The sequence below is a fragment of the Anomaloglossus baeobatrachus genome, chromosome 9 (assembly GCF_048569485.1).
Source record: "Anomaloglossus baeobatrachus isolate aAnoBae1 chromosome 9, aAnoBae1.hap1, whole genome shotgun sequence".
NCBI lineage: Eukaryota > Metazoa > Chordata > Amphibia > Anura > Aromobatidae > Anomaloglossus > Anomaloglossus baeobatrachus.
The window spans coordinates 120141568-120154550 of record NC_134361.1 but is presented as its reverse complement, the minus strand read 5'-3'; the positions used below and the strand labels follow the sequence as shown (position 1 = coordinate 120154550).

Genomic DNA, 12983 nt, shown 5'->3' with positions numbered 1-12983 from the left:
CCCCCCCATCCAGCCTGTTCACATACCCCCCCATCCAGCCTGTTCACATACCCCCCCATCCAGCCTGTTCACATACCCCCCCATCCAGCCTGTTCACATACCCCCCCATCCAGCCTGTTCACATACCCCCCCATCCAGCCTGTTCACATACCCCCCCATCCAGCCTGTTCACATACCCCCCCATCCAGCCTGTTCACATACCCCCCCATCCAGCCTGTTCACATACCCCCCCATCCAGCCTGTTCACATACCCCCCCATCCAGCCTGTTCACATACCCCCCCATCCAGCCTGTTCACATACCCCCCCATCCAGCCTGTTCACATACCCCCCCATCCAGCCTGTTCACATACCCCCCCATCCAGCCTGTTCACATACCCCCCCATCCAGCCTGTTCACATACCCCCCCATCCAGCCTGTTCACATACCCCCCCATCCAGCCTGTTCACATACCCCCCCATCCAGCCTGTTCACATACCCCCCCATCCAGCCTGTTCACATACCCCCCCATCCAGCCTGTTCACATACCCCCCCATCCAGCCTGTTCACATACCCCCCCATCCAGCCTGTTCACATACCCCCCCATCCAGCCTGTTCACATACCCCCCCATCCAGCCTGTTCACATACCCCCCCATCCAGCCTGTTCACATACCCCCCCATCCAGCCTGTTCACATACCCCCCCATCCAGCCTGTTCACATACCCCCCCATCCAGCCTGTTCACATACCCCCCCATCCAGCCTGTTCACATACCCCCCCATCCAGCCTGTTCACATACCCCCCCATCCAGCCTGTTCACATACCCCCCATCCAGCCTGTTCACATACCCCCCATCCAGCCTGTTCACATACCCCCCCCCCCCCATCCAGCCTGTTCACATACCCCCCCCCCCCCCATCCAGCCTGTTCACATACCCCCCCCCCATCCAGCCTGTTCACATACCCCCCCCCCCATCCAGCCTGTTCACATACCCCCCCCCCCATCCAGCCTGTTCACATACCCCCCCCCCATCCAGCCTGTTCACATACCCCCCCCCCCCATCCAGCCTGTTCACATACCCCCCCATCCAGCCTGTTCACATACTCCCATCCTGCTATATGCCCCCATCGTGCTCATACACCATCCTGGTATATGGCCTGTATCCTATAGCACAGAGAAAAAAATAAATGTTTATACTCACCTTTTCCTCACTCCCTGCAGCACCGATCATCTTCCTCTCTGGCACGCTGACCTGTGTGTGTGGAGCCGTTCCCCTGCAGCACGCGATGTCTTCCTGTCTGTGCCGATCAGCTGACCGGCACAGATCAGCTGACCGGCACAGATCGGAAGAAATCGCGTGCAGCAGGGGCCGGCTCCACACACGGGGACGGGTGAGTGTACTGATTCACTGCACCCCGCGCTGGTAATGACGCGCGGGGGGCAGTGAATACAGCCGCACATGATCACTCCAGGCTGTAATTGCCAGGGGTGATCATGCGGACCGGCTCTTTACTATGCGCGCGTCCCCGCTCGTCCTCCCGCCCACCTGTCAGTGCCGGCTTCAGCGCTGAGAGATGGGCGGGAGGATGGGCGTGCAAATGTAATGAGCGGGCCCACGTGGTCACGGCAGGCGCTGCTGCTGCCTGCTCGTGCCCCCGATGACCCGCAGCACCCTCATTCCCGGCCGCAGCCCTATAGTCAGACCATAAGACGCACCCCCAACTTTCCCCCAACATTTGGGGGAAAAAAAGTGCGTCTTATGGTCCGAAAAATACGGTATATTTGTGACGCCACCTGTGGATTGCGGCTATGGAGCCGCCGCTGCTGGATAGGGCCTCCGGGGCTGATGTAATGGCAACTGGGATGGTTCTGCTCCCCACAGGTGGAGCGGTACCCCGGGGCAACCGTTGAAGCTTGTAAGAGTCTATGGTGTTTTGGGAATGATGCGGTGCAGTGCGGAATAAAGGAAGTGACACCAGAGGTTGCAGTTCAAGGTTTTTACTCACTGTTGCCAGGGCTGCAGCAGACTGTTTGCCGTTGGAGTGCTGGAATTCACTATCCGGTGCCTCCGCCGATCCTAGGTAATTCTTAGGGTTAATACCGGTGCACCACTTTTAAGTGTCTTTCCTTGGCTGACTTCTTAGCCTCGACTTTGGTAGATAAACTAGTCTCGGCCTCTGCCCAGAATCTGGTCAAGAGGACTTGCCTTACAGGAATCTTGACCTCTTCCCAGGGGATCTATGGCAGGTGGTGGCCCTGGGCGCCTGCAACCACCCTGGGCCCTCGGTGTTACTTTATGAGGAAATGTCTTTCTTCCCTCTGTCTGGGGACCATCCCCGAATGCAGCCAGACCCCTCCACCCGATCTACCTGTGGAACAGGCCACGAGCAGATATGCCCTTTCGTGGCCCTGGGATCCTCTCTTCTCTGTCTGTGGTGTCACCTGGGCCTAGCTGGGCCCCAGGATCTCCACCAGGAAACTTCTCACTCTTACGGCCCCCCTGGCTACAGCATGGGGGTAGCTGCCACTATCTCTGGTCCCTGTATGTGCCTAGCAATGAGTGTTTGTGCAGATTTGCCTGTGAACCGGTATGTACCCTTGTTCTTAGCCAGGATGGGACATCACACCTCTGGCTGCGGTGCAATATCTCTGTGGCGACGGAAGTCTCAGGGGCGCCACAAAAGCAGCACTCACTTCCTCTGAATGTAAGTGATTTGCCTAAAATTGGAGTGAAGTGGCCACTGATTGGCGGCAGGGATCGCGTGACATCAGCATGACATCGCACAGTTACACAATCCCAGGAGAGGAAGTGCCTACACCACTGGAACAGCGGACGTGAGTATAGGTTTTATTACTTTAAATGGGGGAAACATATGGACTGTGAAGGGATTGTACGAGTAGTGCACAACCACTTTGAACATCCAGATCTGCCCTTCTGAGCAGAGCTACCCACAAAGGTCACCATTTGGAGACGCTCTCTCTATAGATGTTTGATTGATGCAGTACTAGTACACCAAGCTGGCAGAAAGGTGTCGGTCACATAAGCCTGCCAGCCACATATAGCCCCCGAGCCACAGGTTGGGGATCCCTGTTCTAAGGTCTACTCCTAGTGATGAAATGATCCTAGGCTTATAAAACTCAAACATTAGTATTGTTTCCTTTAAAGGGAACCTGTCACCAGATTTGGAGACATACCGCATTCCAGAATACTGTATATAACAGCCAAGGCTGCTGTGTAGAACATAAAAAACACTTTTATAATACTCACCTAAGGGGCGGTTCAGTCCAATGGGTGTCGCTGCTCTCCAGTCCAATGCCTCCGCTCTCCGATCTAGCGCCACCTCTCTCCAGTCCGGCGTCTCCTCTCTGCGGTGATTGCTGTCCTTCTTCTGAGGCCTGTATGCATGACGCATCCTACGTCATCCACACTAGCCGACTGTGAGGTCCTGCTCATGGCAGATCAAAGTATTGTAGTGCCATGCATGGGCAGTGTTTAACCTTTCCTCGCGCCTACGCATTACAGTACTTTGATCTGCCATCAGTAGGGCGCCTGCGCATGACTGCAATGCTGGCTAGAATGGATGATATAGAATTAGCCACTGGTAAAGTACCACATCAATTATTAGGATAGTCAGCCGGGGTACAAGAAGTAAAACTTAACTTTTAATATATTCCTTAAAAGAAGCCAGAGATCCCAACCTCAAATAAAATGTTATCTTAAAATAGCCAGAACAACACACAGTTCCCCTCAGCATGTAAAGCTGGTGTCACACACAGCGACAACGACAACGACGTCGCTGCTACGTCACCATTTTCTGTGACGTTGCAGCGACGTCCCGTCGCTGTCGCTGTGTGTGACATCCAGCAACGACCTGGCCCCTGCTGTGAGGTCGCCGGTCGTTGCTGAATGTCCAGCTTCATTTTTTGGTCGTCACTCTCCCGCTGTGACACACACATCGCTGTGTGTGACAGCGAGAGAGCGACGAAATGAAGCGATCAGGAGCCGGCACTGGCAGCTGCGGTAAGCTGTAACCAGCGTAAACATCGGGTAACCAAGGGAAGACCTTTCCCTGGTTACCCGATGTTTACGCTGGTTACCAGCCTCCGCTCTTGCTGCCAGTGCCGGCTCCTGCTCTGTGCACATGTGGCTGCAGTACACATCGGGTAATTAACCCCATGTATACTGTAGCAAGGAGAGCAAGGAGCCAGCGCTAAGCAGTGCGCTCGGCTCCCTGCTCTCTGAACTGTGACATGTAGCTGCAGCACACATCGGGTTAATTAACCCGATGTGTGCTGCAGGAGAGCAAGGAGCCAGCCCTAAGCGCGGCTCCCTGCTCTCTGAACTGTGACATGTAGCTGCAGCACACATCGGGTTAATTAACCCGATGTGTGCTGCAGGAGAGCAAGGAGCCAGCGCTAATTTTAGCGCGGCTCCCTGCTCTCTGAACATGTAGCACAGCGACGTTATGATCGCTGCTTCTGCTGTGTTTGACAGCTAAGCAGCGATCATAACAGCGACTTACAAGGTCGCTGTTACGTCACCGAAAATGGTGACGTAACAGCGACGTCGTTGTCGCTGTCGTTTAGTGTGAACCCAGCTTAAGAGGAGTTCAATCGGCCAGAAGGTCACTTCTTAAATGATAACAACAGTCTGGTAAGCTGACCACTGTAAATCTGCAAAGACAGGGCAGTTATCAACAGGATATGGACCACCTCAGTACCACTGGGTCACAATAAATCACTGTTTTTATATGTAGAAAAGGTGGAATGGTCTCACCCAGAAACGATCCATCCATCTTTACTCTAGAGGATCCTCATAGCACTCAGGGCGTCCCAATGGTCCTTGCATGGACTGAGCATATGGTCCCCTTATTAGGAAATGAGGTCCTGGTGTCCCCGTTCTCCCGACGCGTTTCCTACATTTAGTATTCGTCACGGGAGTTTACAACACGCACCAGTCCTAAGTTCACACAGACTGGGCAGGACATGCTGAAAACAAATAAACAACACAATCAAGGTACTGAAAACAAAGGATCATATTACCCAGCAAACCGCTACGAAGATAGCTGACAAGGACTCACCAAGCGGCAGCAGCGGGCCTTTCAAAGCACTGTGCACTGCTATGCTGCGCCCGCCATATTTAAATCCTTGATCAGCTGCCTGCGTGTGACGCTGCATCCACGCCACCCCTCTGTTCCGGGACGCACAGTGGAACGCACGCTTGAAGCGCACACGTCACTGAATGTGACGTTGCCAGCGCATGCGCAGATACTCACTACCGCAAAAGGCAATGAGAAATGCGAATCGTCACACCTCCTCACACAGTGCAGGAGGGCTTTAACCCATAAACGCCAGGCTATCGCAGCGCTTAATACAGTATGTAATCTGCACATAGAGCTGCATCGGCTCTAATGACTTAAGCTGGTGTCACACTAAACGACAGCGACAACGACGTCGCTGTTACATCACCATTTTCTGTGACGTTGCAGCGACGTCCCGTCGCTGTCGCTGTGTGTGACATCCAGCAACGACCTGGCCCCTGCTGTGAGGTCGCCGGTCGTTGCTGAATGTCCAGCTTCATTTTTTGGTCGTCACTCTCCCGCTGTGACACACACATCGCTGTGTGTGACAGCGAGAGAGCGACGAAATGAAGCGATCAGGAGCCGGCACTGGCAGCTGCGGTAAGCTGTAACCAGCGTAAACATCGGGTAACCAAGGGAAGACCTTTCCCTGGTTACCCGATGTTTACGCTGGTTACCAGCCTCCGCTCTTGCTGCCAGCGCCGGCTCCTGCACTGTGACATGTGGCTGCAGTACGCATCGGGTAATTAACCCGATGTATACTGTAGCAAGGAGAGCAAGGAGCCAGCGCTAAGCAGTGCGCGCGGCTCCTTGCTCTCTGCACTGTGACATGTAGCTGCAGCACACATCGGGTTAATTAACCCGATGTGTGCTGCAGGAGAGCAAGGAGCCAGCGCTAAGCGCGGCTCCCTGCTCTCTGAACTGTGACATGTAGCTGCAGCACACATCGGGTTAATTAACCCGATGTGTGCTGCAGGAGAGCAAGGAGCCAGCGCTAAGCGCGGCTCCCTGCTCTCTGAACATGTAGCACAGCGACCTTATGATCGCTGCTTCTGCTGTGTTTGACAGCTAAGCAGCGATCATAACAGCGACTTACAAGGTCGCTGTTACGTCACCGAAAATGGTGACGTAACAGCGACGTCGTTGTCGCTGTCGTTTAGTGTGACACCAGCTTTAGAGCCGAAAATGTAAGAAGGCAGAAAAAGCTGCCACTCACAAAAGATACCAGATATATGGCGAATTACCAAGGCCCAGAGACCCACAGAGATTCATAGTTATCAAAAGAGGGGATAAGAAAAAGAAAGTCCAGAACATTTGGTGGCACTGGGAGAACCATTCTCTTCATAGATTGGATGATGTAGACACATCATTTATACTGGGCTGGGTAGAAGGAGGACAGAGTTCGCCGCAGAGAGGAGGCGCTGGTGTGGAAAGCAGCAACACTCATTGGACTGGACCGCCCCCTAGGTATTATAAAACTGTTTTTTTGTGTTTTACACACCAGCCTCGGCTCTTATATACAGTATTCTAGACTGCTGTATATAAGAGCTCACTGGTGGTGGCTGCAGCTTAAAGTCACCAAATCTGGTGACAGGTTCCCTTTAACCATCAAAGAGCATATAATTACATAGGAGGAAAGCACTTGGGATGCTTGTCTTAACATTGTTTACAGTGACATCATATATGTACGAGGCTGTCATTACGGTCCTGCATTTGATTATGTTGGATCACTTATGGGACAGCTGCAATGAAGGCCCAATACTGATCATGAAAACACTGCGGTTCCCTCTGTAGACTCTGTACCAATGACATTTGTAGGAGACTTACAGAGAGCAACGCAATATCCATAAACAATCACATACAGCTCCAATCCCGTCTACAGCAGTATTAGCAGACTGAAGATACCTGGCAGACGGGGAGTTCACGTGGTGACGAGACCTGAGGCACGTGGAAAGGATCCATGGCACATGTTCCCATAGCCAAGTGTTAACAACAGCGCTGGTTTTTACTACACTGACTTCTTGTACATACGTGCGTGGCTACTGAATCCACGCTTAGTGCTGCATATCTGCAGTTTACCACAAGTTATTTATTTGCAGTTTATTGGGTGTTGGGGTAATTGTGCAGTTGAAATGTGTAAAACACTGCTAGAGCATAGAAATAAACCCCCACAAGTCATCCACAACTTGTGCATTCATCATTCTATAAACCAGACCCACTTATAAATCAGAAGCCACGAATCAGTCTAATCCTTCATTGCCCATATACAAGTACAAATCCTGTAAACTGCAATTCTAGGCAGCATTTGGAGCCATCATCTTTGTTTCTATTAAAAGGAAATGACAATTATGTCTAGTACTGTTATGTGTATTATATCCCCTTTATTCAAGGTGCGAGCAGCTCTGTGTAATAGGCCTGCACCCATACCCACCACTCTGGAGATAATGTACGGCCGTCTTTTAGCTATTTCCTGGCAGTGGTGTAACTGGCAATTGTAACAGGCCAGTCTCACAGGCTCATTATTCACAATTGTAGTGTAAAAGGCGCTGAGAGCTGCCAATATTACAAAGGGCAAAGAAACCCCTTATTTTGAGCTGACAAACTATGAAGGAGACGTATAATGTATAATCATGGTTGTCAGTGATGCTTCTTTATTTGTATATTCATTATACATTCAGCATTTTACCATAACAAAGGTCTAGTATAAAGGTCCAGACTACAACACAACATACACCTCTAATTATATCCAAGGCATCTAATAACACCCTCCGAGCACACAACGAGGCGAGAACATGATCTTCACAACAATGTACTTTACTTGTAGCAACATTACAAGTGCTGACTATGAAGAGATTGTGTCACGCTAGGTACGGGGAAGTACCAAGCGAGCGGCGAAGAAGGGAAGGGGACCCCTGCATCTAGGAAAGGGGGAGATGGTGACCCCTGACCAAACCTACTGCTGGTCCCTGAAGTCCCTCACCACCCATGATAGGATCCACACCTATACACCAAGCCAGAAACCACATAACCACATGACTGTCACCCGTGACACACCCGGACAGATTCCTTCTGGAATTCAGCCTCTTACTATAGTTCTACGATTTGGGCTCCAGTTTTTCACCTGCTGCAGGCAAAATGCAAAGTGGAACCATGAAGTAATCACCGTAAGGGAGAAATCACCCACGGGAGAAAACACCTGTGGAATTTTCTGCAGGTATTTCCGCAGGTTCACACAGCAGCTCCCCAGAATTCGCAGCTATCCATTGCTGCGGAATTGTTGAGGAAAATGTGTGGAAATCGAGCGTTATTCCTGCAGATTTCCCCCCCAGTATCTCCATAGTAGAAAGGCAGGAAATTCGCAGGAATAATTGACATGCAGTTCTTTGTGGCTGCAGGAAATCCACAGCATTGAAACAGCACTCTCCAAATCCCAGAGGATAATGGGGAGTGTCTGTACTTGCGCAAACCTGCAGATTTATCTGGAAAATCTAGAAAATCCACAGGTTTTCCACAGCAAAATCCGCAGGCATTTTCTCCTGTGGGCACATGGCCTAACAATCCACAGTAAATAAGTATGTATCGATGTATTTATTCACATGCAGATATTATCACATTTGCTGCAGATATAGTAGAGTCGAGGAGATCTGCAAAATATAGAAACTCTGTGGCTGAATAAAATAAAATCAAATAAAATAAATATAAAATAAAATAAAAAATAAATAAAAATATATATTTATATATATATATATATATTTATTATATTTTTTATTATTATTATTATTATTATGTATTTATTATTTATTTATTATTATTTATTTACTTATATTTATATATATATATATATATATATATATATATATATATATATATATATATATATATATATATATATATATTTATATATATATTTATTTATAAAAATAAAAAATAAAATAAAATCCCGGAGGATGTTGTGAAATGCTATACTCCATTATCTGGTCGTCACAGAGTTTGAGATGTCTGTATGCTGGACCGTGGTTCCATTCAAACAGGGGAAAACCAACCCCCATTTTCATGAATGGTGGGATTCCCTGCAATTAAAGTGAATATATCACCAAGTTTTTGCTAACTCATCAGAGAACAGCAGAATATAGGGAAAGTGACCCTGATTCCAGCAATTTATCACTTAGTTTACTGGGGCAGCAGTTGTTACACACAGTTCTTAGAAGTAGCAGTGCTCAGAAAGCTAACCCTGCCACACCACTGATTCACAGCTTTCTATGTCCATTATATAGTGACAGTAAGTTGCTAATTAGTGCTGGGAACATGGTCGGTCTAAAAGATACGCGAAACTAGTCCATGCTGTTATAATCCCTAAAACTCTTATTACATTGGAACAACAGCACACAGTCTAAGGCTATGTGCGCACGTTGCGTTTTTTCATGCGTTTCCGCAGCGTTTTGAACTGCAGCATTTTAATGCCAAAATGCATGCGTTTTGATTTCCAAGCAAAGTCTATGGGAAATTGTGATTTCTTGTGCGCACTTTGCTGTTAAAAACGCAGCGTTTCAGTTGCAGAAAATTTGTCAAAATCTCTGCATTTAAGGCCCGTTTCACACGTCAGTGAAAAACACTGACGTTTTTCACTGGTGTGTAAAACACGCACATGTCCCTCCGTGTGCTGTGAATCACGGCACACGTGGGTTGTCTAAGTGCAATCTGGGCTCCGTTCTCCGTGGCCCGTGATTGCTCTTAGAGATTCACTCACCTGTGCGCGCTCCCGCTCTCCATGGTGCTGATCGCTCCCGCGGTGCAGCATCCGGCCGGCGCTGACCCCCGCAGCAGCTGCTTCCGGGTCGGCTGTGTTGCGCATCATGAATATGCGCGACAGTAATGAGCCGGCTCAGAAGCAGCAGGGAGGACGGGCTGCAGAGGACATCGCTGGACCCGGGTGAGTAAAAATGATTTTTATTTTTAAAAGCACATTTTTTTCTGGCACGTGTTTCACGGATCACATCACTGCGTGGTCCGTGGGACTTCAGTGATGCCAGAAAAAAATGGACATGTCTCCGTGCAGCAATCACGGACACGCGTGAACGCTGCACGGAGACATGGTCAGTGAAAAATCACTGACGTGTGAGCAGACCCATTCATTATAATGGGTCTGCGTATTTCAGTGATTCTGGTACGTTTAAAAAAAGCACAAACAAAACGTACCAGAATCACTGACGTGTGAAACAGGCCTAAAGAAGCAGCATGTCAATTGTTTTTGCCATTTTGGCAGCATTTTGCTAACATTGGAGTCAATGAGAACTTGCATAACGCATTCGAAATCAAAATCCTAGCGAATAACATGCTTTTTTGATGCTGAAAGCATGCTTTTTTGACAAAATAAACGCATGCGTTTTTTACTTTATAATAAGGGCATGATAGATGTCCCTTTACATACACACACATAGTCTGACAATTAAATTAATGAAAATCCATAATTTAACGTTATTTTATGCATAAATATTAGAACACAGTTATCATTTTAATAAAATTAGCTATTTTGTGCATGATTTTACTCATATTTGTTATAATTTTTTTTCCATTTTTTTCATAGTGTTTGAATCTTTAAACTTTATTTAGTAGTGTATTTGTATTGAAAACTTTAAGCAATGAAAAAGCATGTAAAAACGCGGTAAAAACACAAGCGTATTTTTACCGTTTTTGAGGTCAAAGCCAAATTTGACAAAGACAATTTCTGCCAGAGGATGCGTTTAGAACTGCAACAAACTCATCGCAAAGTGAGCACATAGCCTTATAAGTAACACATCACTGAAATCAGTGTCTCAGCCCCTACTTCATGCTGTCCTCAAAGTATATACCAAAAACCTGCTGTCAGACTCCCATTAAGCCCTCATCACCTATTCTGGGTGGGTAGGTGAGAAAGCATGTGCCATTTTTAAATAGCATCACTGTGTGATGGTTGCGTGTGATGTTAGATTCTTTGTTATAATATGTCTGATAAAAAGACCTTATAGTCCATTTATGCTGGAAAATTGCGGCTGGTAAACAACCATTGACATGTAAGCCAATTGGCTTGCTTAGACATGTTAATACGCTCATTGTATGGAAATAGAATATCATGTTCTTGGCAGCATATCACCTGTTTGTAAAGAACAATGCGCTGCTGAGGGTTATGGTGATGATTTTAAGCCAGAGAGCTCAGAAATAAGTTAATTCAACAAAAGAGTGTTTTACTTATTTGTTGGATGATTGCCAGCCTGTTTAGTTAAGGGGGTGTTACACGGAGCGACATCGCTATCGATAATCGCTGGTGAAAGCACCGGCCCCTGTCGTTTGTGCGTCACGGGCAAATCGTTGCCCGTAGCGCACAATATCGCTAACACCCGTCACACTACTTACCTGCCTAGCGACGTCGCTGTTGCCAGCGAATGGCCTCCTTTCTAAGGAGGCGGTTCGTGCGGCGTCACAGCGGCATCACTAAGCGGCTGCACAATAGAAGCGGAGGGGTGGAGATGAGCGGGACATAACATCCCACCCACCGCCTTCCTTCCTCAGTGCCGGCGGCCGCAGGTAATCTGTAGTTTGTCGTTCCCGATGTGTGCTGCCTTGGGAACGACGAACAACCTGCGTGCTCAACAATCAACGATTTTTTATAAAGGAACGACGTGTCAAGGATGGACGATTTGGTGAGTATTTTCCATCGTTAACTGTCGTTCGTGCGTGTCACACGCAACAACATCGCTAACGATGCTGGATGTGCGTCATGGAATTCGTGACCCCGGCAATATATCGTTAGATACGTCGCTGCGTGTGACGGGGCCTTTAGACTCATAATCTGGAAATGCTCATAAACGATTATCGGCCACTGTAAATGCTCCTTAGGGCACGCTCACACGAGCGTATGAATTGGACGAGTGCAATGCGAGAAAATCTTGTATTGCACTCGGAACAATGTTATTCACTGAAGGAGAGCAGATGGTCAGCTTTTTTCTCATCCAGATTCTGGATACAAGTCTATGGGTGCGAGTGAAACATCGGACTGTACTCAGATGATATCTGAGTGCAGTATGATAATTGCATCAGCTGACAATGAACAAGATGGGGGAGATTAATCCCTCCTTCTCCTCCGCAGCTGTGATCTGATTGCAGAATCCCTTTTATTACATGCTGCCCATGGATCCGACAGTATGCCACATCCATCAACTTCCCTTTAAGTAATCTGGAAAGCCTGCTGTACGCCATCACTTCTTAGGCTGGAAACACATCAATGCGACTAAAATCGGTCTGACTGGGCTGAAAAAAACTCGGCTGATTTTAGTTCACGTTAGGTCCGAGTGTAACGCAAGTGCGATGCTTTTTCTGAATAATTTAATGATTTTACTAGCGTGTGTAATGCGTGTGTAATGCGTGTGTAATGCGTATATTTTACTGTCATCTGCCATTCAGCTCTGCTACATGGCCGCTGACAGCAGACACAGACAGCCATGTAGCAGAGCTGAATGGCAGATGACAACAGACACAGACAGAGCCGCACGATCAGAATGAACTCGGGTGAACTTCACCCGACTTCATTGTCATGCTGCGGCTCTGTCTGTGCCGTGAAGGGCTCACCGGTGACCGCTAAACTCCTGAGTGACTGAAGTTAGCAGCCCTCTCTCATACTCACCGATCCCCGATGCTGCACGGCGTTCACACTGCTCCGGCAGCTTTTACTATTTTGAAAAAGCCGGCCGCTCATTAAACAATCTCGTATTCCCTGCTTTCCCCGCCCACAGGCGCCTATGATTAGTTGCAGTGAGACACGCCCCCACGCTGAGTGACAGGTGTCTCACTGCACCCAATCACAGCATCCGGTGTGGAGACACATAGACACCGCCGCTCCTGTCACCTCCACGCAGCAACTGAGGTGAGTAGCACGATCAGCTGAGCTGTCA

General features: G+C 48.4%; 1 protein-coding gene across 8 annotated transcripts in view; it reads right to left on the bottom strand.

Moving 5' to 3' along the window:
- The window catches only part of NLGN3 (neuroligin 3), a 251437-nt gene that overhangs the window by 149454 nt on the left and 89000 nt on the right, over nt 1-12983 (bottom strand). Inside the window, exon 1 of one of the 8 annotated variants that reach the window (XM_075323974.1) lies at nt 4933-4953. The exons of 6 other annotated variants lie outside the window; for them this stretch is intronic. The gene's annotated coding sequence lies outside the window, so the exon portion shown is untranslated. Of the gene's footprint in view, nt 1-4754; nt 4897-4932; nt 4954-12983 lie in introns of those variants that run through there. One more of the 8 variants, XM_075323972.1, reaches the window with a different exon arrangement.